Source organism: Papio anubis, chromosome 2, assembly GCF_008728515.1.
Source record: "Papio anubis isolate 15944 chromosome 2, Panubis1.0, whole genome shotgun sequence".
Lineage (NCBI taxonomy): Eukaryota > Metazoa > Chordata > Mammalia > Primates > Cercopithecidae > Papio > Papio anubis.
The window spans coordinates 79109472-79131926 of NC_044977.1; the positions used below are offsets into that span (position 1 = coordinate 79109472).

The 22455-nt window shown below is 38.4% G+C and overlaps 1 protein-coding gene across 14 annotated transcripts in view; it reads left to right on the forward strand.

The window, feature by feature from the left end:
* FHIT (fragile histidine triad diadenosine triphosphatase) overlaps positions 1-22455 on the forward strand; it is a 1487995-nt gene that overhangs the window by 80398 nt on the left and 1385142 nt on the right. For 8 of the 14 annotated variants that reach the window (XM_021933567.2, XM_021933552.2, XM_021933553.2 and 5 more), the window contains one exon: positions 17126-17211. The exons of the other annotated variants lie outside the window; for them this stretch is intronic. The gene's annotated coding sequence lies outside the window, so the exon portion shown is untranslated. The remainder of the gene's footprint in view (positions 1-17125; positions 17212-22455) is intronic. 14 annotated transcript variants of the gene reach the window in all.

The following is a 22455-nucleotide window of genomic DNA, read 5'->3' on the forward strand; positions in this document are numbered from 1 at the left end:
TACCTCCAATCCATTTCTGATATAGATACCATACTGATCTTATGAAACACAGCTATGATCTTCTCATTCCTCTGTTTAAAGTCCTCTCATGGCTTTTCATTGCTTTTAAGACAGAGACCTGAATAATTACAGTGGTTTATAGGACTTTGCCTGACCAAGCCCTTGCTTTCTCATCTCATCTCTGGCTCTATCTCCTTCTCCAGCCTCCATGCTAATACGTCAGAGCACCCCAACTTCAGTCATTCAGAAGCCATATATTTACCATATTCATGTCCTATTTCCTATTTGTACCAACACTTACTTAAAAAAAAGGTTATTTTTGCTTCTATTTCAGTTAATTGTAAAAGGAAATTGTTTTACCACCTTAAATGGAAACTACTGTTCTTCTAATATGTATTTCAAAACACTTGAATCTATTAAAATTAAAAAGTTAGCCTTTTTATCAGCAAAAATTCAGCTGCGTGCTTCCAGTGGTTCACTTACCCCTTTTGGCAACCAGTTCTCTAGCTGAAGCTCTCTGCTCTGTTATCTCTGAGGATTCTTCTGCCTTTAAGGGTTTGGCCTCTTTTTCTATCTCCCTGATCTCCTTTCTCTTCACTTAGCTAACTCTTACCCATTATTTAAGTTTCAGCTTAAACAGTCTCTGCCCCAAATTAGATTCCAGTCAACTGTTTAATCCCATCAGATTAACTGTCCTCTTTTGAAGCTTATAGAAATTACCTACCCACTTGTATACTTAAAAAATTGTATGACAGTTAACTACAATATAAAGGAGAAAGAAAAGGGAAGTGGCTTACAATAAGCTAAATATTTCAGTGTAAAGGCTTGGGCACAACTGTACTTGAAGACATAATGAATTAATCAAATGCTTAGATCCACTTGATATGAGTAAAATTGGATATAAGAAAAGAATATCAGGCCAGGAGTGGTGGTTTGCACCTATATATAATCCCAGTACTTTGGGAGGCCGAGGTGGGCGGGTTTTATTTTCTCCTCACAGTTGAGGTCAGGAGTTGGAGATCAGCCTGGCCAACATGGTGAAAACCGGTTTCTACTGAAAATGCAGAAATCAGCCAAGCTTGGCGGCGTATGCCTGTAATCTCAGCTATGGCTAAAGCAGGAGAATCACTTGAACCCAGGAGGGAGAGGTTGCAATGAGCCGAGATCATGTCACTGCACTCCCGCCTGGGTGGCAGAGTGAGACTCCATCTCAAAGAAAGAAAAAAAATAAAAAGAAAAGAATATCACAAGCTACTCTGTGAAATGAGTACAAGAAATGAAAGATGAGAGGTTTGAGGGATACTAGAATAAAAGCTAACCTTCAGATACATATTAATAGTAACATACATGATGAGAAAAAGAGGGAAATAACCTTAGTGGAAGTGGAGCTAACATGCTAAGATAAATAATACAGTTTTGAGGTAGAGAACATAGGCAAGTATGCCATTGCTGGAAATGAGTGGGATTTACTCATAAGGGTAGCTGCAGAGTCATTCCCTATATTATGAAAAGGGACTGAGTGGTGTTGAAGAATCACAGGAAGAATACCTCTAATCTTGAAATCCTGTCTTATGTTGATGCATACCTTCGGTCTCTAGTTCTTAAAAAGCACTTCGGTAGGCAACAGGGAATACGGAATGGATTGGAAAAAGAAACAGTAATATAAAAAGCCATAAAGAAGTTGTGGGGGAGACCTCTAGGGACAGTTTCACTGTAAGACTGAGAAACACGAAGCAAATCCAAAGTCAGTAAATAATTTTAATCAGTAATTTTCACAGTGTAGATTTCTCATCATTGTGCTATAGGTTTTTGTAAAGGTATGTACTATGACAGTAAAATGAAATATATATAAAAAAATGCTTTTCATGAATGCAATTTGGTAGTATCCTTGACTTTCATGTCCCATGGCCAATTTAATAATATTTGGTGCTAGGCCTATTTCTCTCTTATGTATTTGCATTTGACAGATAAGAATGCAAACTAATATAGTTGTGTTATATTGGTAGACTGGGTACCAAAAGCCCCATTGCTGTCAGTGATGGGATTTTCTGAAACAGTGAACAATTGGTAAAGTGTTGAACAAAACAAAATACACTATTCCTTCTGTTTAAATGCTAGTTGCATTTCTGAAAAATTCAGTGAAAATTAAAAATGTGCAAAAGATACTTTAAGCTATTATGTAAAATAGATAATTATAATTTTTTTTTTTTTTATCTAAGTGAATGTCTGGTGGAACATTTGAAAGTTATGAGGGATCCAGGATCATTTTTCATCATGTGGGCCTGTCCTACATAAGAACATTTGGTGGCCCTGTTGCCCCTCAGAAAATATGAGTTAAATGGCTGGGCATGGTGGCTCACACCTGTAATCCTAGCACTTTGGGAGGCTGAGGTGGGAGGATCACTTGAGCTCAGGAGGAGGTGGAGACCAGACCAGCCTGGGCAATATAGGGAGACTCCATCTCTTAAAAAAGAAGGAACATATGAATTATGTCCCCCATCAATGAGAGAGCTCTTCACACTTCCAAAAAAATCTCTGTAGGGGACAATACAAACCCCATTGATCACTATGATGTAAAAGCCTCTCAGTGGGCTCTGTATCTTCCTTCACATTTAGCACACTTGTAGTAACTTGTTCTTTGGCTATCTTCTCTGACAGATTGAAGGTTCCGTGAGTCCAAGGAAAGTTGGGCTCATTTATCATTGTATCTCTCTGCCTGGGACAGTGCCAAACATATGGAAGATTGTCAACAGTTACTTGTTTGAATGAAGAAAAGGACAGGGGCAGTGCCTTAGGCTGCGTTTATAGGTACCTTGATAAATTAACTGGAGAGGGTTGGAGGTGACACTTGACTAGTGTACCCATGCATCTGAGTTTACTCAAGATGGCCCTAGTTTTTACCGGTTGTCTCTGCATCTTGTCCAGTTTAGCATTTTTTTATGTATACATTTTTTTGAGATAGAGTCTCAGGCTGGAGTGCAGTGGCACAATCATGGCCCATTGCAGCCTGTAACTCCTGGGCTCAAGTGATCCTCCCTCATCAGCCTCCTGAGTAGCTGAGACTACAGGTGTGCACCATCACGTCTGGCTAATATTTTTGTATTTTTTGTAGAGACAGGGTCTCACTATGTTGCCCAGGCTGGTCTCGAACTCCTGGGCTCAAGTCATCCTCCTACCTGTGCCTCCCAAAATGTTGGGATTACAGGTGTGAGTCACGGCACCTGGCCCAGTTTAGCATTTTTTTAAAATAAAAATAATTTTACTTTGGGAAATCGTTTTAGAATAGGACTGTGTTTCAACTGTCAACCAGTAAAATAAAACCAATTTTTCAGTCAACAGGTGGATTTTTAAAAAATAAATTATTTTTAATAATATAAATAAAACAATTTTTATTTATTAAGCTTGTTAATTTTTATTTATTACTTTTATTTAATTTTATTACCCCCTTCAGTCTCAGAAGCGTCTCATTTTGGATAATAAATTATTTATAGTCACCCTAGGCGTGATCCTTAGCAACATATCAGAAGGTTGTCCTTGTCATTGTCCCTAAAGAAAACCCTTCTCTTCTTTTCCCCTAGCATGGGGTAGATGTCGTGGAAATACCGTCTATTACTCTGCCATCTACTGGTCCAATTTCAATGGTTTCTCACTTTTCTGAATGTTTTCTTTGACTGGTGATGACCTTTCAGCCCTGAAATATTTGCCTCTTAATTATTTGAGAGGTTTGCTTTTAGTTTCATAAATTATTTTTCTTTCTCTACTATACTTTCAGTTAAATATAAGTTTTAATTGTTAAAAATAACAGATTGAGAGTGTTTCTATGGAAAATTTTATGCCTTTGAAAATCTTTCCATTGTGGCATGAAGATCCAGAAGAAGCAGTCCCTACTGGGCATATAACTTCTTTCTCTTCTTTTGAACTCTTCATCTAGGAGTATGAGGTTTTACAAATTTATGCTCTTTTGTCCATTACCTTTTCCTTAGATTGAAACCAATAAGTTATGAATGTTTAAATACATTGCTAACTTAAAATAAAATAACCGTAAAAGGAAATACTAGACCTTGCTTTAAAGTTAAAAACTGTATCTCGTATATTTTCCTTTGTATTAATTCAAGAGAAATTACTGCATATGCTCATGAAAAAGACATGTACAAGAATGTTCATGGAAGCTTTATTTATAGTAGCCAAGCACTTGAGAAAATCCAAATGTCTATCCTTAGACATCATTGTAAACAAATTGTGATATAGTCATACAATGAGATGCTACTCACCAACAAAAAGGAAAAAACAACAAATATATATAACAATATGGATGCATCTTGAAAGCATTATGTTGCCAAAAGAAGCCACAAACAAAATAATGCACACTGTATGCTTCCATTTATGTAAAATTCAATAGCTGACGAAAGGAATCAATGATACTAGAAGCCAGAAAAATAGGGAGCTAGGAGACTATTGCTAGGAAGGATCAGGAGGTAATTTTCTGGAAATAACTGCATACCTTGTTTTAGGTGGAAGATTCTTGGGTCTATACGTATGAAGATACCATGGAGCCATATACTTAAGATTTGTTTATTTTACTATATATAAATTACCCCTTTAAATACACCGTAGAGAGAAAAGAATTCATATAGAATTTCTTTTTCATTAAATGATGATGTGTGTTTGTTTCGAACATTAATACAAATTGAAAGAAAATAAATAATTGATAGTCTTATCACATAAATAATTTTCTTCCCATCTTTGGTCTGTGCATAGTTTTTTGTTTTTTTAAACTTTTCTCCTTTCTATCCTTCTTTCTGTATGTATTTAACTGGACTTTTGAATCTTAGAATAATTCTTTTTGAAGTTAAAATAAGAAGTTCATTTTTGAAGTTACATTTATGATGGATCGCCTTCACATTAACACATTTATCATGAATATACTAGCCAAATGATAATGCCAGTTGTAGCTAGAAAGAACTTGGGATTTGTTTATAGTTTTTTCCAAGGGTGAAAAAGGAACTGGCTTTCCTGTAAATGAGTAAGTTTCCATGATTCTCCCGAAATCTTTACTTCATTTATTTTTCTGCTCCCTCATCTCATATTGTATTTTCATACAGGGTTGCCACTATAGGGGAATCATTTTAAACCCATGGATGTAACTATTAGTTTTTATATTTTCATACATTTATAAATCTTCTATAAATCTTGATCGAATTTTTTTCTTTTTGTTATGTTCAGAGAATAGCCATGAAGGTCTCAGTACTGGGAAATTTGGGGATATCATGCAGCCTGACAATTCATCACACACTGTTCTTAAAATTCATACTGCAGCATATTAAAACTGGATCCCAAGATCCCTTGCACAAGAGCCTTGGCACTCTGACTCACCTTATATTGAGCCAACGTGACAGAAAAATACAACATTTTTTTCTTTTTTTTTGTTTTTTTTTTTTGAGACGGAGTCTCGCTCTGTCGCCCAGGCTGGAGTGCAGTGGCGCGATCTCGGCTCACTGCAAGCTCCACCTCCCAGGTTCACGCCATTCTCCTGCCTCAGCCTCCTGAGTAGCTGGGACTACAGGCGCCCGCCACCATTCCTGGCTAAATTTTTGTATTTTTCAGTAGAGACAGGGTTTCACCGTGTTAGCCAGGATGGTCTCGATTTCCTGACCTCGTGATCCACCCGTCTCAGCCTCCCAAAGTGCTGGGATTACAGGCGTGAGCCACCGCGCCCGGCCAAAATACATCATTTTTTTCTGCTGTGAAAGGAAACAAGTATGAAAATAATGGATAAGACGTTTAGTCTAAAACAAAGCAACATAATTTGCCGTGTGAGTTGCCTAATGTGTTATATAGTTATTATCTCGCTTAAGCTCCCTAGGTAATATAACTGCTAATATTAAAAATCTGTTTTGTTTTGTGGCCTCAACAGAACATTTTGTCTTGAGACTTAATTAATACATTTCTGTCTTAGGCATGTATTTTAGACACACTGGGTGTACCCTTAAATAACCTTCAGGAACAATACTCATTTCTGCACTGTTTCGAGAGGCAGAAAACAACAGCAAAAAGAACTTGGTACTCTGTTCTCTCTGCAACCAGAAGAGAAGAATTTTGTTGGAAGCATCTTTATTAGAGGCAGCTGTCAGTATGGGATTTATTTCTACTGGGTGGAAACAAAAGGCGCTACAGAGGAATGTACATAAAGATAGCACCCATGAGGCATTCGGATAAATAAAAGTAGGCAATATTAATGATGCTCATTAGCGGATGTCACTGTTGGGGATGAAGTAAATTCCACACCAAAGTGTTTCATATATTACACTTTTCAAAACTGTCAACTTTTTGACTTTGATGTATGTCCATGTGAATAGTTTTAATAAGTTCCTACAGTACTTTCTTTGCATATACCCTGAGGAATTCTATGGAATTGCTGGCAGCAATATCACAAAGACATTTTTTGCCTAATGATTGGTGCTTCACTTGGAAATGTGAAGGCTCAGATCATTACATTCCTACTTATTCATGGTGCAAATATTTGTCTAAGAATTAGTTAAAAAATATTGTATGACCAAGCAGATTCTGTAGTTTAAAGCAATCTTCCATGGGCTGTTGCCTGTATAACTAACAGAATTATGTATGCATAAAACTGCTTTTACTGTAGAAGCCAAAATGCAGAATAATAGCTTGTCAAACTGTCATTTGCAAGTGAGATCATAGATTTTATAGTCCAAATTAGGTTGTGTTCTTTTCCTTTTTGTCAGGTCATATTCTAATAACCATATTGTGCACTAAACCCTGTGATTATCCCAACACTTGACAGATGGTAGGCTGTTAATTTGTATGTAAGAGACAGTGATTGCCAGCGCCCTAACAGTATTCAGCAAAATATGAAATGTCAAAATCCACTTTTGGTTCCATTTTGCTTGACTTCATTTTAGCAAGGTAATGCTAGGCAGAAGAGTTTCAGTAGCTCAGCATATGTTTCATTTTACTACTCTGTATGGTTTTACTAACCACTAGAAATAGAAAGGATTAAGAAAGAAGTAATTTGTTTTATGTCATGCTTTCCCCTTTCCTGTGGAGAGTGATCATCAGCCTGAAGGGTTAATTGAAGGGACTGAATGAGAGCTGAGAGCAGACAGGATTTAATTGCTCAATATCGAGGATAATTGTGGTACAGTAGTAGCATACACTGATGTTTATAAGTATAGTGGGGACAAAATAATTTAAAAGTTTAAGTTAAAAGTGCACTGGCAAATTCACTAAAAAACTTTTGGAACTACTAAACGAGTTCAGCAATGCAGCGAGATACAAGATCAATATACAAAAATCAATCTTATTTCTATATACTAGCAGTGAACAGTCTGGAAAAGAGATTAAGAAAACAATCTTATTTATAATAGCAGCAAAAAATAAAATATCTAAGAATAAACTTAACAGAATTATAAGATGTGAAAACTAGAAAGTAGTTGAAAGATATTAAAGAATAAATAAATGGAAAGATATGCCATGTTATTGGATCAGAAAACTTAACATTTTTAAGATTGCAATACTGGCCAAAATGATCTATGTATTTAATGGAATCCCTTTAAAAATCCCAGCTGTTTTTTAATTTTTTCCCCAGAAAGCGACAAGCTGATCCTAAATTGCATATGGAACTGCAAATATCCAGAATAGCCAAAACAATCTTGAAAAAGAAGAAAGAAGTTTGAAGACTCACACTTACTGGTTTTAAAACTTGCTACAAAGCTATAGCAATTAAGGCTGTGTGGTACTAACAAAAAAGATAGATCGATAGAATAGAATTGAGAGTCTAGAAATAAATCCTCACATTTATGGTCAATTGATTTTTAACTAGAGTACCAAGACAATTCAATAGGAGAAACATTAGTCTTTTCAATAAATGTTGTTGGGACAACTGGGGTTATCTACATGCAAAGAATGACTTAGGACTTGTACCTCACACCATACACAACAATTAGCTCAATATGGATCATAGACCTAAATTTAAAAGCTAACAGTATAAAACTCCTAGGCAAAACCATATGAGTTAATCTTTGTGATCTTGGGTTAGGTTTCTTAGATATAATACCAAAAGCACAGGTGACAAAATTTAAAAAATAAATAATTCAGACTTTGTCAAAACTTAAAACTTTTGTGTGTCAAATGACAACATCACAAAAGTAAAAGGATATACCTAAAGATGGGAGAAAATTTTGTATCTGATGATGGACTAGTATCTAGACTATATTAAGAACTTCAGCAACTCAACCATAAAATGACAAATAACACAATTTAAAAATGTGCAAAGTATCTGAATAGGCATTTTCCCAAAGAAGATATACAAATAGTTAATAGCACTTGAAAAGATGCTTAGTGTCACTCTTTACTAGGCAAGTCAAATTAGATCAAACCAAAACCACAACGAGATACCACTTCATTCACACTAGAATGGCTAAAATAGAAAAGACAATAACAAGCACTGGTGAGGATAAGAGAAATTAAAACCCTCATATGTTTTGGTGGGATTGTAGGATGGTGCAACCACTTGGGGAAAACGTTTGACAGTTCTGCAAAATGTTAAACATAGAATTACCATATAACCCAGCAATTCTATACCTTCCTAATTATGTACCCAAGAGAATTAAAAACATATCCACACAGAAACTTGTACATGAGTGTTCATAGTATCATTATTCATAATTGCCAAAAAGTGGAAACAGTTCAAATATCTATCTACAATGAATGGATAAACAAAAATGACATATTCCTATAATGGAATGTTATTTGGCCATAATTAGTAATGAAGTGCTGAAACAGGCTACAATGTGAATGAACCTTGAAAACATTATGTTAAGTGAAAGGAACTAGTCGCAAAAGGACACATACTGTATGATTCCATTTATGTGACACTTCCAGCACAGGCAAATCCATATGCATAGTAGATTAGTGGATTAATAGGGCTGCAGGGGTAGGGGGAAATGGGAGTGACTGCTAATGCACATGGGCTTTCTTTTTGGGATGCTGAAATGTTATAAAATTGATTGTGTTCTTGGTTGCACAATTCTGAATATACTAAAAATGAATGAATTGTACAGTTTAAATGGGTGAATTTTATGGTTTGTGAAATGTATCTAAATAAAGCTATAAAAAAAGCACATTGGCAGTAGAATAGTAAAGGTAATTCATTTATTACATTAGCATGACAATAATTGCCTGGATTGTCAATGTTGCACTACTTAGAGACGAAAGAATGCAATTTTTCACTTCAAAACTCCAAAACCAGATCTGCAGATTTGTTTGTTTGTTTGTTTTAGACAGAGTCTTGCTCTGTTGCCCAGTCTGGAGTGTAGTGGCACGATCTCAGCACACTGCAACCTCTGCTTCCTGGGTTCAAGCAATTCCTCTGTCTTAGCCTCCCGAGTAGCTGGGACTACAGGCGCCTGCCACCATGCCTGGCTAATTTTTGTATTTTTAGTGGAGACGGGGTTTCACCTTATTGGCCAGGCTGGTCTTGAACTCCTGACTTCAGGTGATCCACCCGCCTTGGCCTCTCAAAGTGTTGGGATTACAGGCGTGAGCCACTGTGCCCAGCTAGAAAATTTTTTTTTAGGTAATAATTTTCTTGACACATCTGAATGCTAAATAACGACAAGACCAAGACTAGTCAAAGGCTGGTCAAAATCTGCAGCACTATACTGTTTAGAAATGCCAAATGACCAGTGGTTTTCCAATAGTGTAAGCAACTATCTCTCAAAAACAATCATGTAACACATAACACATACATAATATGCATGCACTCTAAATATTAGATGCTATGTATATTATAATGTATTATACATACATATAAGCATACACTATGCATAAACATTAAAAAATTGTACCAAGTTGTACTTATGACTGTTTTTTTCTTTCCCAGTAATCCTTCCTAAGGATTAGGTCACATCTTATTTTTCCCTGTTAATTGGTTGGATGATTTCTGTTGTAAAACATTTCTTTTAAATAAAATGAAATAGTGATATCACGTATTATTGTAATTTAAAAAGAAGTTGATATCTTTTCCCTCAAACTTGTATCTTCACAATTTGTAAGGCTATTATTAATTTTGTCATGTTGTGGTAAGGGAAGGGTAACATTCCATGCAGGTAAGAAACAAATATGAAATTTACTAAAGATAAAAAAAATTCCCTGGTAAAGAAACACAATTTTAAAATACGCTGTAAGGTATATATTAATGATCTTCACTAAGATAGTGAAAAAAAGCTTTAAGAGTACGTTTTTAAAGGATTTTGGAGGTTAATATTTTGCCCTTTCTTTTTTGCTATGTGTCAGAGTTCTAGCTTTTCCCCTAAAATATGGTCAGTACAGGTTAACAGTCTAATTTTAAATATTAACAGATACTCATGATACGTTTTAATCACCCTTGTGATAATGGCATGGCTTAAGAGGTCCTAATGAAAATGTTAATGTACAGATAATTTGTGGAATAATTTTTTATTAAATATTATAACAATTATTTTTTCTTTTTCTATGTCATTTTATAATGATCACTTTTAATGGTTGCATGGTTTTCCATCCTATTGTTATGCCATGAGGTAGTGAAGCACACTGAATTTTAGAGATGAGCTGGAGCACTTCCAGCCCACTCATTTAAAAGAGGGGCTAAGGTGATCACAGCAGGTTAGCAGTCTAAAGTAGAACCCTGGTATCTTTTTCCCACTTCAGTGATTAGAGTCACATTCAAATACATCATTGACTTGATTCATTTTGCATGCAGTTCTCAGTAGCACTTCTATAGTACAAAATGATGCATAATCACATTGTTCTTAGATATTGAGAGAAAAACGATAAAAGATGGAAGTTTAATACTAAAGCTTACTTTTGACTCAGCAGACTAAAGTTTTAGTCCCTGGGAGAAAAGGGAATCAGAGGAGAGAGCAACCTGGTATTTTCTATACTTTAAGAGCAAAACCAAAATGGGAAAAAAGATATAATCAGAACCCACCACCATCCTATTTCGGCACAGCATGTAATTCTCAGTTCAAAAAAAAAAAAAGTTTTTTAAGAGAAAGCATTTTAAGATAATATCTCCATGAGCCATTTCTGTAAAAAGCAAGTGAGGCTTTGACTCCCCCTGAGAAATTGCTTTGCAATTGTCAAGGTGCAGAGACATGGCTCTGGGAGGCAGATTGGTCGTGTAGGCTTGTGTGAATGAGCTGATCTGCATGAAACTTGCATAGTAAACGAGAACCCACTGTAAGGCCTGGGTGAACTACCGTCATCCCCGTCATCCCCGTGATGCAGATTTCCCAAAGAAAGAAGCCCTGAGTGACCAAGTACTCTACTGCTGGGAACTGGTAAGAACTTGGTAACTGATTTTGAGAAATGACATTGCGATTACAATCCTGAGAAAGCTGGAGCCTCCTCTGGGTCAGCCAATTGAAGAAGCTATAAATGACCTCCGTTTTTCACTGAATCAGGGAAACATAAAGCAGAGAACATTGGTCCTTGATTTCTTTCTTTCTCTCCCTCCTCACCCCAACCCCCTCAGGCTGTAAAAAGGAACTGGAAGCTACATTGTAAATGATAGTTTCTGTGTTCTGTTTCTGAGACACAGTCTCACTCCTTGGGTGGAGTGGCTGGGAAGGATGTTTGGTATTGACTTTCAAATGAACATATCAAATATCTCTCTGGGCTACAGAATTTCTTTATCTGATATTGCCACAACAAGCAGCTCAGAGGTATTTGTCTGTATCCCTCTGGGCCTTTTATATTCTGACTGTTGAATGAAAGGAGCAGAGGACTAAGACTTCTCTTTGAAAAGGAGAAGTCCATTATCAGTGTCTTTGAAGCTCTGAAGAGTGAGTACATTCTACTTGGATAAAGCACCACAATAGGTGGAAGGAAGCAAAGACAGCCTTATAAATTTCCCTGTGAGCAAGCAGACCTATTGTTGTCTTTATTAAAAATATGCCTCCAAGCAGGTGGTCCTGTTCTGAGTGATACCCCCGAGAGTCGGCTTGAAAGAAATCACTGGAAACTTCGTAGGTCCCTAAAACAGCTTAGGCTGTCTTGAGAAATGTGAAAGGCGATCGGATGACTGTGCTGAGTGTTCTGGGTGTGTTTAACATATGTATCCTCAAATTTTAGAACTTGAAACTTTGGCAATTATGTTAATAAAGGTAAATAAACTAGTTGACATCAACACATGCATTCTGTTTGTTCTTTGTATATCCGTGTACCTCCCAGAGAGGACTGTGACCCAGATTCCATATGTATTCAAGACTTTCATTAGATAACAGTGACATATACTTATCATTAGAGCATACTAATTAAAGCAGAAAGTGACATTTCAAAGTAATGATGCTCCCTAGTGTCTCAATGTAAAATACTCCCTAGTCTATTTTTAATGAACTGATATGCTATGTATGTTTAAAATATTATTTTGTTATGAACTTGTGTTTTCATTATTTCAATGGTGATGATGACCGGTAAGGTGGGACATTCTTCTAGAAATAAGGAAAGAGGCAAGTGAAACCTACCAAGAGCTTCGGGCTTTGATTGCAGTCATATTCAGGGTGCATCCATGCATTCTTGCATTCATTTGGTGCTTTGACTGTGTGCTTGCTACTTGCTACTGTCTGTGCTAGGTGCTGGGGATTCAATTCATTGGTTACTAGGACCCAGATAGTTCCTGCCCTCAAGGAGCTTACCCGCGCCCTTTGGTTATGATCAAAGCCGTTCTTATATTTTTTGCATCCTCTTTTGCATCCTCACTAGTAGCAAAAAGGATGATTTGTTCAGTGCTGGTTATAAATCCACCCTTGCCAGTTACTACAAACTCGTAGGTATTCTTAGTGGATAAGGGTAAGGATAAGAGTCTCCTTACTTATTCTATATTTTTTTCCTTATATTTGTTACTGAATGTATTTTCCTCATAGTAAAAGCAGACTCATCATCATCATCATCATCATCATCATAGTCATTATTTATTAAGTATAGAAATCCAATAAGATAGGTATCACTATTATTTAAATGTTTTATGGATGACTGAATAAGTTCAGAGTGTTTAGGCAACTTGCCCAAAGCTACAGGGCTGATAAATGACACAGTCAGGACTTCTTGACCCAGTGCTGGCTGCCCCCAAAGTGCTCTTGACTTCTATGCTTTAATGCCTCTCATTGTCTCTTATTATTTTATTATTATTATTATTATTATTATTTGCTTTTTCTTGAATGGACAGCTGTTAAAAGTCTATCCTCATAGATGATGATGAGTTAAATACTTAGGTTGTCTTTCATCTGTGAGTGAACATTGCCATTTTTTGAATCTTTCATTCTGACGAATTTTCTAAAAGTGAATTTCAGGCTTTCAAATGACTGTGCTCAGTGATGGTGACTGATTTTAGACTGCTCTTGCTATTCAAAACCACTTAAAGTACCAGCATTCCTTAAAGTGATGTGTACCGTAAACCCTACTTGGAAGATGATAATGCCACATCTACATGAGCCAGGATTCACCATTTCAAAATGAGATTGCTGTTCATGCTACAGCAAAATTTATTGAAGCGTCTATTACATGCATACTCTGCTATTCAAATTCATAGAGGAAATTCTATTTATTTATTTATTTTTCAGCCTACTTCTACAAAGGATTTGAGGCAATTGCTAGTGTAGTTTACTTATCACCGAGAGTTAAAAATTCAAAGGCAGACTATTTTTGTGAAACAGAATGATGTGAGATCTTGATTCTGGTCCTGGAATTGATGTCCCATCTCTAAAAACAAGGTCCCACTTCCTAATCTATGACATTGGGGCTTAGGATTTCTGCGTATGATTTTGAGGGGATACAGACATTCAGTTCATAGCAAAGATGTACTGGTCTACAATTCTTGTTTTTTGTTAAAGAGATTATACTGCAATAAAAATAAGTTTGATCTTTGGGAGGTCGAGGTGGGCAGATCACGAGGTCAGGAGATCGAGACCATCTTGCCTAACACACTGAAACCCCATCTCTACTAAAAATACAAAAAACTAGCCGGGCATGGTGGCACATGCCTGTAGTCCCAGGTACTCGAGAGGCTGAGGCAGGAGAATGCATGAACCCAGGAGGCAGAGGTTGCAGTGAGCTGAGGTCGCGCCACTGCACTCTAGCCTGGGTGACAGAGCAAGACTCCATCTCCAAAAAAAGAAAAAAAAGTTTGATATAGAGTTGCACATGGGGCTTTATTTGTGGGCTAGTGAGAGCCCACAGCTGTGGTTTTTTTTTTTGTTGTTGTTATTTAAAAGTGCAAGACCTTCAGCTGATCTCATTTGGTTGGAAATTCTAGATCAGCAGCATAACACTTTGAAGTCAAATGGTTAATTTTCTTTGGAGGCCTTTCCTCCTTTGATTATTGGATGCTGTGTCTATGTTCTTTATACTCTGGCAGTGAGGAGGAAGCCCTTGTGTGACAATGGATTTCGTGGGGTATAAATCTACCTAACTAGCAGCTGGATGGGATCTGATGAGGGTTGGCCCCAGAGCCAAGCTAGCCGAGTTAGAAGGATGTGCTGATTTCAACTTCAAGCCACGGGGCCCAGCAGAGAGCTGCTGGGAAGCAACAGCAGCCCGTGGTGTGGCCTGTTGTGCCACTGTCATTTTTGTCAGTGCCACCATCATCACCATTAAGCCTTTATTAAGTGCCAGCGTGTGGAGCTCCCTTAGGTGTCATTGCAGTCTGACAGGCAGCTGTGTGTTTTAAATATGAGCCTTGCTCAGGGCCATGAGGTGAAAAAGCCCAGCTGTAATCCTAGGCAGGCCCACAAGCATGGCTTCATGGGCTCATGAGAGGTTAATTAGGGGCTGCAGCAGGCTTTTGTTTGTGGTGTCAGCTCAGCCCATGGCCCGTTTCTCTAAGAACTGTCAGTTTATCTTCAAGGATGGGCCCTCGTGATCAGGTTTTTAACTTGGCTCCCAGGCTGTGGTTCAGTAGATCAAAGATCCACAGCTGACTCAAGCTGGGACAACCAGGTTGTCTTTCTCAGAAGGTTGGTCTGGGACTAAGACATGTTTGTAGATAGACTAGGTAGATGTGTAAACTTGGGAGCAGTGGGAAGCCACGTCTTAGATTAATTCAATACTCCTTGTAATACTCCTATGAGGTGGGTCCGCTTCTTATTCCCATTTTGCAGAAGAGGAAACTGAGTCACAGAGAGGTTAAGTAATTTATCCAAGGTCATATAGTTGGTTAATGGCAGAGCCAGGCGTGAACACAGGTAGTATGAGCTCATACTTGTAGCTACTATGTAACAGTCTTTCGCAGCAAGAAAGGGAGAAAGAAAGAGAGAAGAATATAACAGGCCTCTGGAGATATGCAGATTAAAAGACTGTGTGAGGTTGCAGGGAGAGAGGCGGGTATGGGGAGAGAGTAAGACTGATTGACTAAGAAAGTAGCTGCCTTGATTCTGTAGGCTTTCTAGCTCCGGGATCCAGACCTCAGTGTCTGCACTTTCTAACCTTGGGCTCTGAGAAGTATCTCTATGTCCTTATAAATAAATTCCCCTTTTGTGCTCAAAGCAGTTTCAATGGATGTCTGTTACTTGCAACCAAAAGAGTCTTGACTAAGTGACCACACTGTCACAGTTTGGTAAAAAAGACAGTGGGTCATCCACTGGCCTTTGTAGCCCCAGGTATCTTTACATTATCTGTAGGTAGCATCCAGGCTAGTGGAGGAGAAAGGCAAGTACACCAGTGATTGGAGCATAGTGAGACAGGGCTCTGAAAGAGGTAAGCGTATAAGTTGCTATAGAAACTCAGAGATGTGTCCAAAAATTGAGACTGGGATAGGGTGTGGGGAATCAGGACAGCTTCTCAGAGGGGAAATATTTGAGTTGTGTTTTGAAGAATGGGTAGGATTTAGCCATATGAAGAAGGGACGGAAACAAGGGCATTCCAAATAGTGAGAAGAGTGTGTACTGAAAAAAAAAGAGGGTGAAACCTGTGATATATTTTAGAAAAGGCAAACTATTCAGTGTGATGGGGAAGAAGGAAGGAGCAGGGATATGATATAAAACTGGAGTTCTTGGGGACTATACCACAAAGAGTCTGCAGTGCTAAGCAAAGTTTGAACCTTTGCCTATAAGCTATCAGTTCATTCAGTATCCAATTCCTTCCCTCCCTCTAACATGGAGCCATCTCTAGATTCTGAAATTACAAAGATTATATTCCGACATTAAATTAAATACAGTTTTAGAAACAACAATACATGTGGAATCCTAACACCTGACACGAGTATTTTCATTTTTGCCACCTTATCTTCTAGTTGTCCTCAAACACACCTGTTTTTGTACATGGTTGCAATCCATTGACATACCATTTTCACTTTCCAGTAGATTAAAAAGGTTTTTCATGTTTCTATGTTGTCCTCTCCTAATTATTATAACAGCATGATGGTCCTTCATTCGACAGAAGGTTTTCCTGAGTACCAACGCTGCTCCAGGCAATGTGTTAGGCTCTGGTGAAGCAAAAATGAATGACTTGGACAGTCCTGCCTTTGAGGAACTCAGGATCTGGTATCCTGGTCTCTGTTGATGTGCTTAGCCATACATATTTTAAGCATGTGGTTTTAATATTGTTATTTTATTTAAAAAGATAATTATTTGAGGGTCAATTTCAAATCCTTTTCTTGTATATTCACTGTCTTCCTACCTCCAACCCCCATTGTAAATACTCTGTGACTAAAACATAGCCACATTTTCCTCTGCTTCTGTGTTCATGTACTCCTTACCTAGTTTTTTGCATAGCTTATGTCCAAGCACCCTGAAAGCCGTTTGATGACCAACCACAAGCAGATTCCAAATCAAGTTTTTGAGCCAAGTTAATTTGATTATGAAACATTACCTCGATTGTGGCAAATGCCCAGTAATGATACAAGCCTCTACAGCCTAAACTAATTACAAACCAGTTTTATTCTGGGAGTGCTGGGTGAGTGAGGGGTGTGTGGCAACAGTGGTGGTCGTGGCATTGCCTAACCGGCCTCCCTGAGGCTAATCCAAGTGTCTGGGGATATGGAATATGATCACTCTCTGCTTTTCCTTCACCTAGTCCTCCATGGATGTTGTCTAATCATTCCCTCTCTCTCCTTGTTCTTGTGTTAAAGAAAATAGGGATGATTGGCCAAAATATCTCCTTAAATGTTGCCTCCTACCTCCAGCATGATCATGAGCCTCCAAATTAAAGATGCAGGTAAGTTTTCAATCAGATTTACCTTTTGGTCTGTAATAAGTTTAAAATCTTTAGATGCTTTTAGTTTTTCCCTTTTTGACTTCAACTAGCTCTGTGCTTTTGGTGGTATTTTGTAGTGGGTTTTTGCTCAGGTTTCTATACCTAAAAATCTTTATTTTCTATATTTCTAGTCCATGTATCTGATGAAAACACATTGATCAATTGTTATACATTTTTTTAAAAATTAAAGAAATTTATTCGTTAAAGAGTCTAGAAGTGCTTCGTTATCCATGTAATGAAGAAATAGACAGGGAAGCTAAATAAACTAAATAGTAAAACCAGAAATTCCTCATATCTGATTTTACTGTGCATATGTGTGTGTGTGTGTATGTGTTCAGACACAAGGATGCAAGTGTGTGTTATTGACATACACTTAAAATGAAATAGGTTGTTACCCCATAGACCGTAAAAGCTTTAAAAACTCTTTAAGCCTCAGTTTCTTCCTTTATAAAATGGGAACAATAATACTAATGAATATATACAGTTGCAAGGATGATTTATTTGATGATGACTATAAAGTGCCTGGCACATAGTAAGTGCTCAATAAATATCAATGGTTAATATGCCCTTGCCCTAGAGGAGTGTAAAGCCTTCTCTATGATCTTAACTTTGATCTATTAGTAAGTCTCTAAGTTCATATTTTTATGCAGAGGCCAAAAAGCATTGAAAGGAAGCTTAGACCTTAGAAAACTTCCCAAGCTACTTTCTCTTAGCATTCTTTTTTTCTCTCCTTAACCAGCCGAGGCTGAATCGTTAGCCATTTCCACCTAGTTCTCACCAGTGCTACCTTTGTGGCAGATGCCCCTGTGGCCATTTTCACAGTCTCTCTGTGAAATTATCTCTGATTTCAGCTCCAATTGTGGTAACCAGTTTTGTCCAAGTCAGCTTCCCACCTCTAGCCCCTACTTTTCTGCTTTCTTCCCCAAGGGCATCTCTTATGCTGGGAGTCTGCATGGCCTGGACTGAAGAGGAGCCTGGACGTCTGTGGGAATAAATGCCCTCAGAAGCTACTCTCAGCCACTGGGCATTTGAACATGTGAATAAGTGCTCCGGCCTTGAGATTCGGGTGAATCGTTCTGGAGGCATGCTGTGTACTTTGGAGGTTCTGGCCAAACAAGCCTCTTGCTCTCAGTGGGAAACTTGATAATGTACCCTTAGGTTGGCATTTGCTTTTCCCTTTTTACTCCCGATTTCCTAGTCTCTGCTTCCTGGAGTCATCTCTCAGATAAACTCCTGCACCTAAATCCTTGTCTCAGGTTTTGGCTTCGGGCAACCCAAGTCATGACAGCCCTAAAATTTTCTGTCTTCTTGATACTTCTAGGACTCTGTCCATATAATCTTTAGCCCCAGATCATTTCTCCTTCCTTTGAAGAGATGTCTCATAGCTTTTTGAAGTCAGACTCTTTTTCTTTGATCTTGATCCCATCCCCTCTTAAATCCTCTGGGCCCACAGACCATTATATCCTGTTTACTGCTATACTTCCAATGTAGAATGCTTGGACCATAGTAGAAGCTCAACAAATACTTATTGAATAAATACATATTTTCTTGCATGTTTTTAAGTTTCCTCTGTGCACACCTGCTGTTTTCATCATTGTTTTCAGCTTTTCTTTGGGAGTTTGGGATCTTTTGCTTTGGAAATAGACATTGCCTGAATCCCAGAGCCCACCTCTTTATGAGGCTTATGAGCCAACTCCCTCCCCTTGGTAATACTGGACCCCACTGAGCACTTTCTCTTTCTTGAGCTCTACCTCCCTTGACCTCTTTTGTGTGTCTGTGTGTGTGTGTGTGTGTGTGCGCGCGCGTATGTGAGACAGTCTCACTCTGTCACCCAGGCTAGAGTGCAGTGGTGTGATCTCAGCTCACTGAAACCTCTGCCTCCTGAGTTCAAAGCAATTCTCCTGCCTTAGCCTCTTGAGTAGCCAGGATTACAGGTGCCTGCCACCACGCCTGGCTAAAATTTTATATTTTTAGTAGAGATGGGGTTTCACCTTGTTAGCTAGGCTGGTCTTGAACTCCCGACCTCAGTTAATCCACCTGCCTCTGCCGTCCCAAAGTGCTGGGATTATTACAGGTATGAGCCACTGCGTGTGGCCCCTTGACCTCTTAAAATACAACCCTCTCATGGTTGTTCTCCTGGCTCTCAGACTTTCTTTCCCAGCGTTTTTGCTGGATTATTTAATTTGCTTGGATTCTACCTTTGGCTTTCCTCAGGGCTCCATCTTTGAGCCTCTTTTCTCCTTGGAGCCATATACTTGAGTAAAGCAGTGACTCTCATCTCTTCCATTACATAGATGATTCCTAAATCTATAATCTCTGGATTGACTCTGCTGAGTTTCAAGCTATTTGAAATCTCCATCTAGAATTCTTGAAGATTTTTCCAATTTACCTTGCTTATTCTGGAATTCATTTTCTTCTCCCTATTTCCACCTTTTCCTCTTTTTTCCATGTCCTGTCTTAGTTAATGGGATCACCAGCTACCTGGCATTGCAGTATAGAAGTCTTTATGTGATCTTTAAGTGCCTTCCCTCATTGCTTCCAAAATATAGCTTTTGAGTTCCCACTAAAAGCCAGATACTAGGAATACAGGAACCACAAAACAAACATGGTTGTACCCTCAAGAGGCTCACCATCTAGTAGCAAATACAGATATTAATTTTATTTGTTGCACAAATATAGCATTATAAACTAAGGTCAATGCTGTGGAAGAAAAGTCCGATGTGCTTTGTGAGCATGTCCAGAAGGACCTAATTTATTCTTGGGGTTTGAGACATCTTCCTTTAGAAAGTGGCATTTGATCTGAGATGTAAAGGATGAGTATGAATGAATTAGGAGACAGGAACTCATTCCTCTTCATCACTATGCACTATAGTCGCCAACTACCATTGATTTTTGCCTGTGAAATGCCTGTTTTTCTATATTCTGTTCTCATCCTGGGCCATTGCAATTTCTGCTTCTACTCTCTACCCCCCATTTCTATCCATTAGTTTTCAATTGCTGCCAGAGTTCTTTCACTGAACACAAATCTACCACATTTTTTTTTCTTTTACTTCTAGCTTAAAACCATTGATAGCTCCCTTGTGCTTCCAGAGTAAAATCTCAACATTCTGGAATGGCTTCAAAGACTTTTCAAATTTTGGCTCTGACATTTATCAGTAGCCTCATATTCTGCACTCTGAACCACATTGCCTGTGCTGTGGTCACCGTGGACTCTTTATAGTTTGCTGAAGTCACTGTGCCCGTCATTCATCACCCTTGAGTTTCTCTATACTTCTTTTGCACCTGGTCAGCTCCTCCTGATCCTAAGACACCCTACGTAAATGTCACATTTTCCTTGAAGCATTCCCTCACTCCTTATCTGCATCCCCATATTTGTATTTGTATGTTTCTCTCATAGAGCTCCCATCCGTTTGCCTTATAATTAACTTAGTTGTCTGTCTAGAACATGTGTTCATCTGGCACCAAGATTGTGTTGTGCTCATCTCTCCCTTCCCAGGGCTTGAAATATAGCAGGTGTTCAGTAAATATTTGTAATTGAATTCCATGGATGAATAAGGTAAGGGAGACAAGAAATGGAGACTGGGGAACTGACACAGAACAGCCAGACCTTTTCTGAGAACTGGTGATCCCATGTAGGGCTCAATCAAGACATGTGGGTGGCCCATGCAGACTAATCCAGTGTCCCTTCAGCAATCAAGTGAAATAACAGATTTGAGTAGTGCTGCTTGTGGAGGAAGATGACAACAGATTACTGTGTCCTGGCCTCCATACCCAGCTTAGCAAAATGAAAGCCCTTTGGTTATTGGACCCAACCTACAATAAAGCATTTTATTGGCCTTGTTTTTAGTTTTTTCAAAGCATGTCATCCCTCTTCTACCTCAATTGTTTTATCAAATTATTTCTTACAATGAAACCCAATTCCCTTCTTGAAGAAAGTTCTGATAAATACTGTTTTCTTCACTGTGTTACTTTGCTGGGGCTACTTTAGTACCCTCTTAGATTGGTACCCTGGGCATCTGCTGGCCAGTCTTCCTGTTAATCCTGTTCTGACACCAATGAAGGAAGACTGGGATGTATAAAGTTCTTATCCAGTATTGCACCACTAACCTTTAAAGAATTCCTTTTTAGGCCTGCCTGTCTTATACCCAGTAAACAACAAAATCTTTTTTGTGTTTCAAAATTGTCAGGATGTTGCTGTGAAGTGCACGGCAGACTGGGCTCATGTTCTGGTCTGTGCTCTTACAAATGACAGGCTAGTGGCAGTGGCAGTGGCCTGGGGCTAAGAGTGGGCCGCTACTCTCCAAGCTTGACAAGACTGCTCTGTACCTGGGCCACTTTGCATGTCCAGTGCCTATCCATGCCATCCTCTCCTGACCAACGCTGTGAAGAATGTTTAATGATACCAGAGTGGGGGAAGTATGGGAAGACTTTCAGCCCAGACAGTCCACTTATGGCCTTCACTTGAGTGTGCTGAGGAAGGAGAATATTTTGATAACAACCAAAGATGGATGCTAGCCCATCCACCTTTTTGCCAATTTGACTTTGTTCCTTGGGATGGCAACTTATTGATGCTGATGTCCACTAAAAATGCAACAGAAAATTAGTAGTTGCTAAGAGATAGGAATGTTGAGTAGGAGAAAGATGAGTTTTGCTTTTAGAGTACTGAGTACTCACTCTGTGCAAAGCATGGTGTAGATGCTGGAGGAACAAAGGGGAATATGATATGGTATTTATTTTGGAGGAAGTATTATTTTTACCTGTTGAGTTGTTTAAATCCTTTTTACTTCTGAGGGACAGTGGAGGTAACAATTTGGGATTGGTCATTTGGAAAATTCAGATTTATGTCCTGAATCTACCAATCTTTCATTAGAATTTTGGCCAACTACTTTAATCCTACGCGTTTTATAAAATACATTATGAACTGTTTTGTAAAATGCTTTCAAATATATTATCTCATTTGAATTTCATACAGGACTAGGATCATTATTTTTATTTTAATAATGAGAATCATGAAACCCAAAGGGTTAAGTGTCTTATTCTAGTTCTCCCAGCTTCTCAAAGACAGAATTCTCTGTCACCACTGGTCTCCTGGTTCTTTTCTTTTCTTTTCTTTTTTTTTTTTGAGGCAGAGTCTTCACTCTGTCGCCCAGGCTGGAGTGCAGTGGCACCATCTCAGCTCACTGCAAGCTCCGCCTCCCGGGTTCT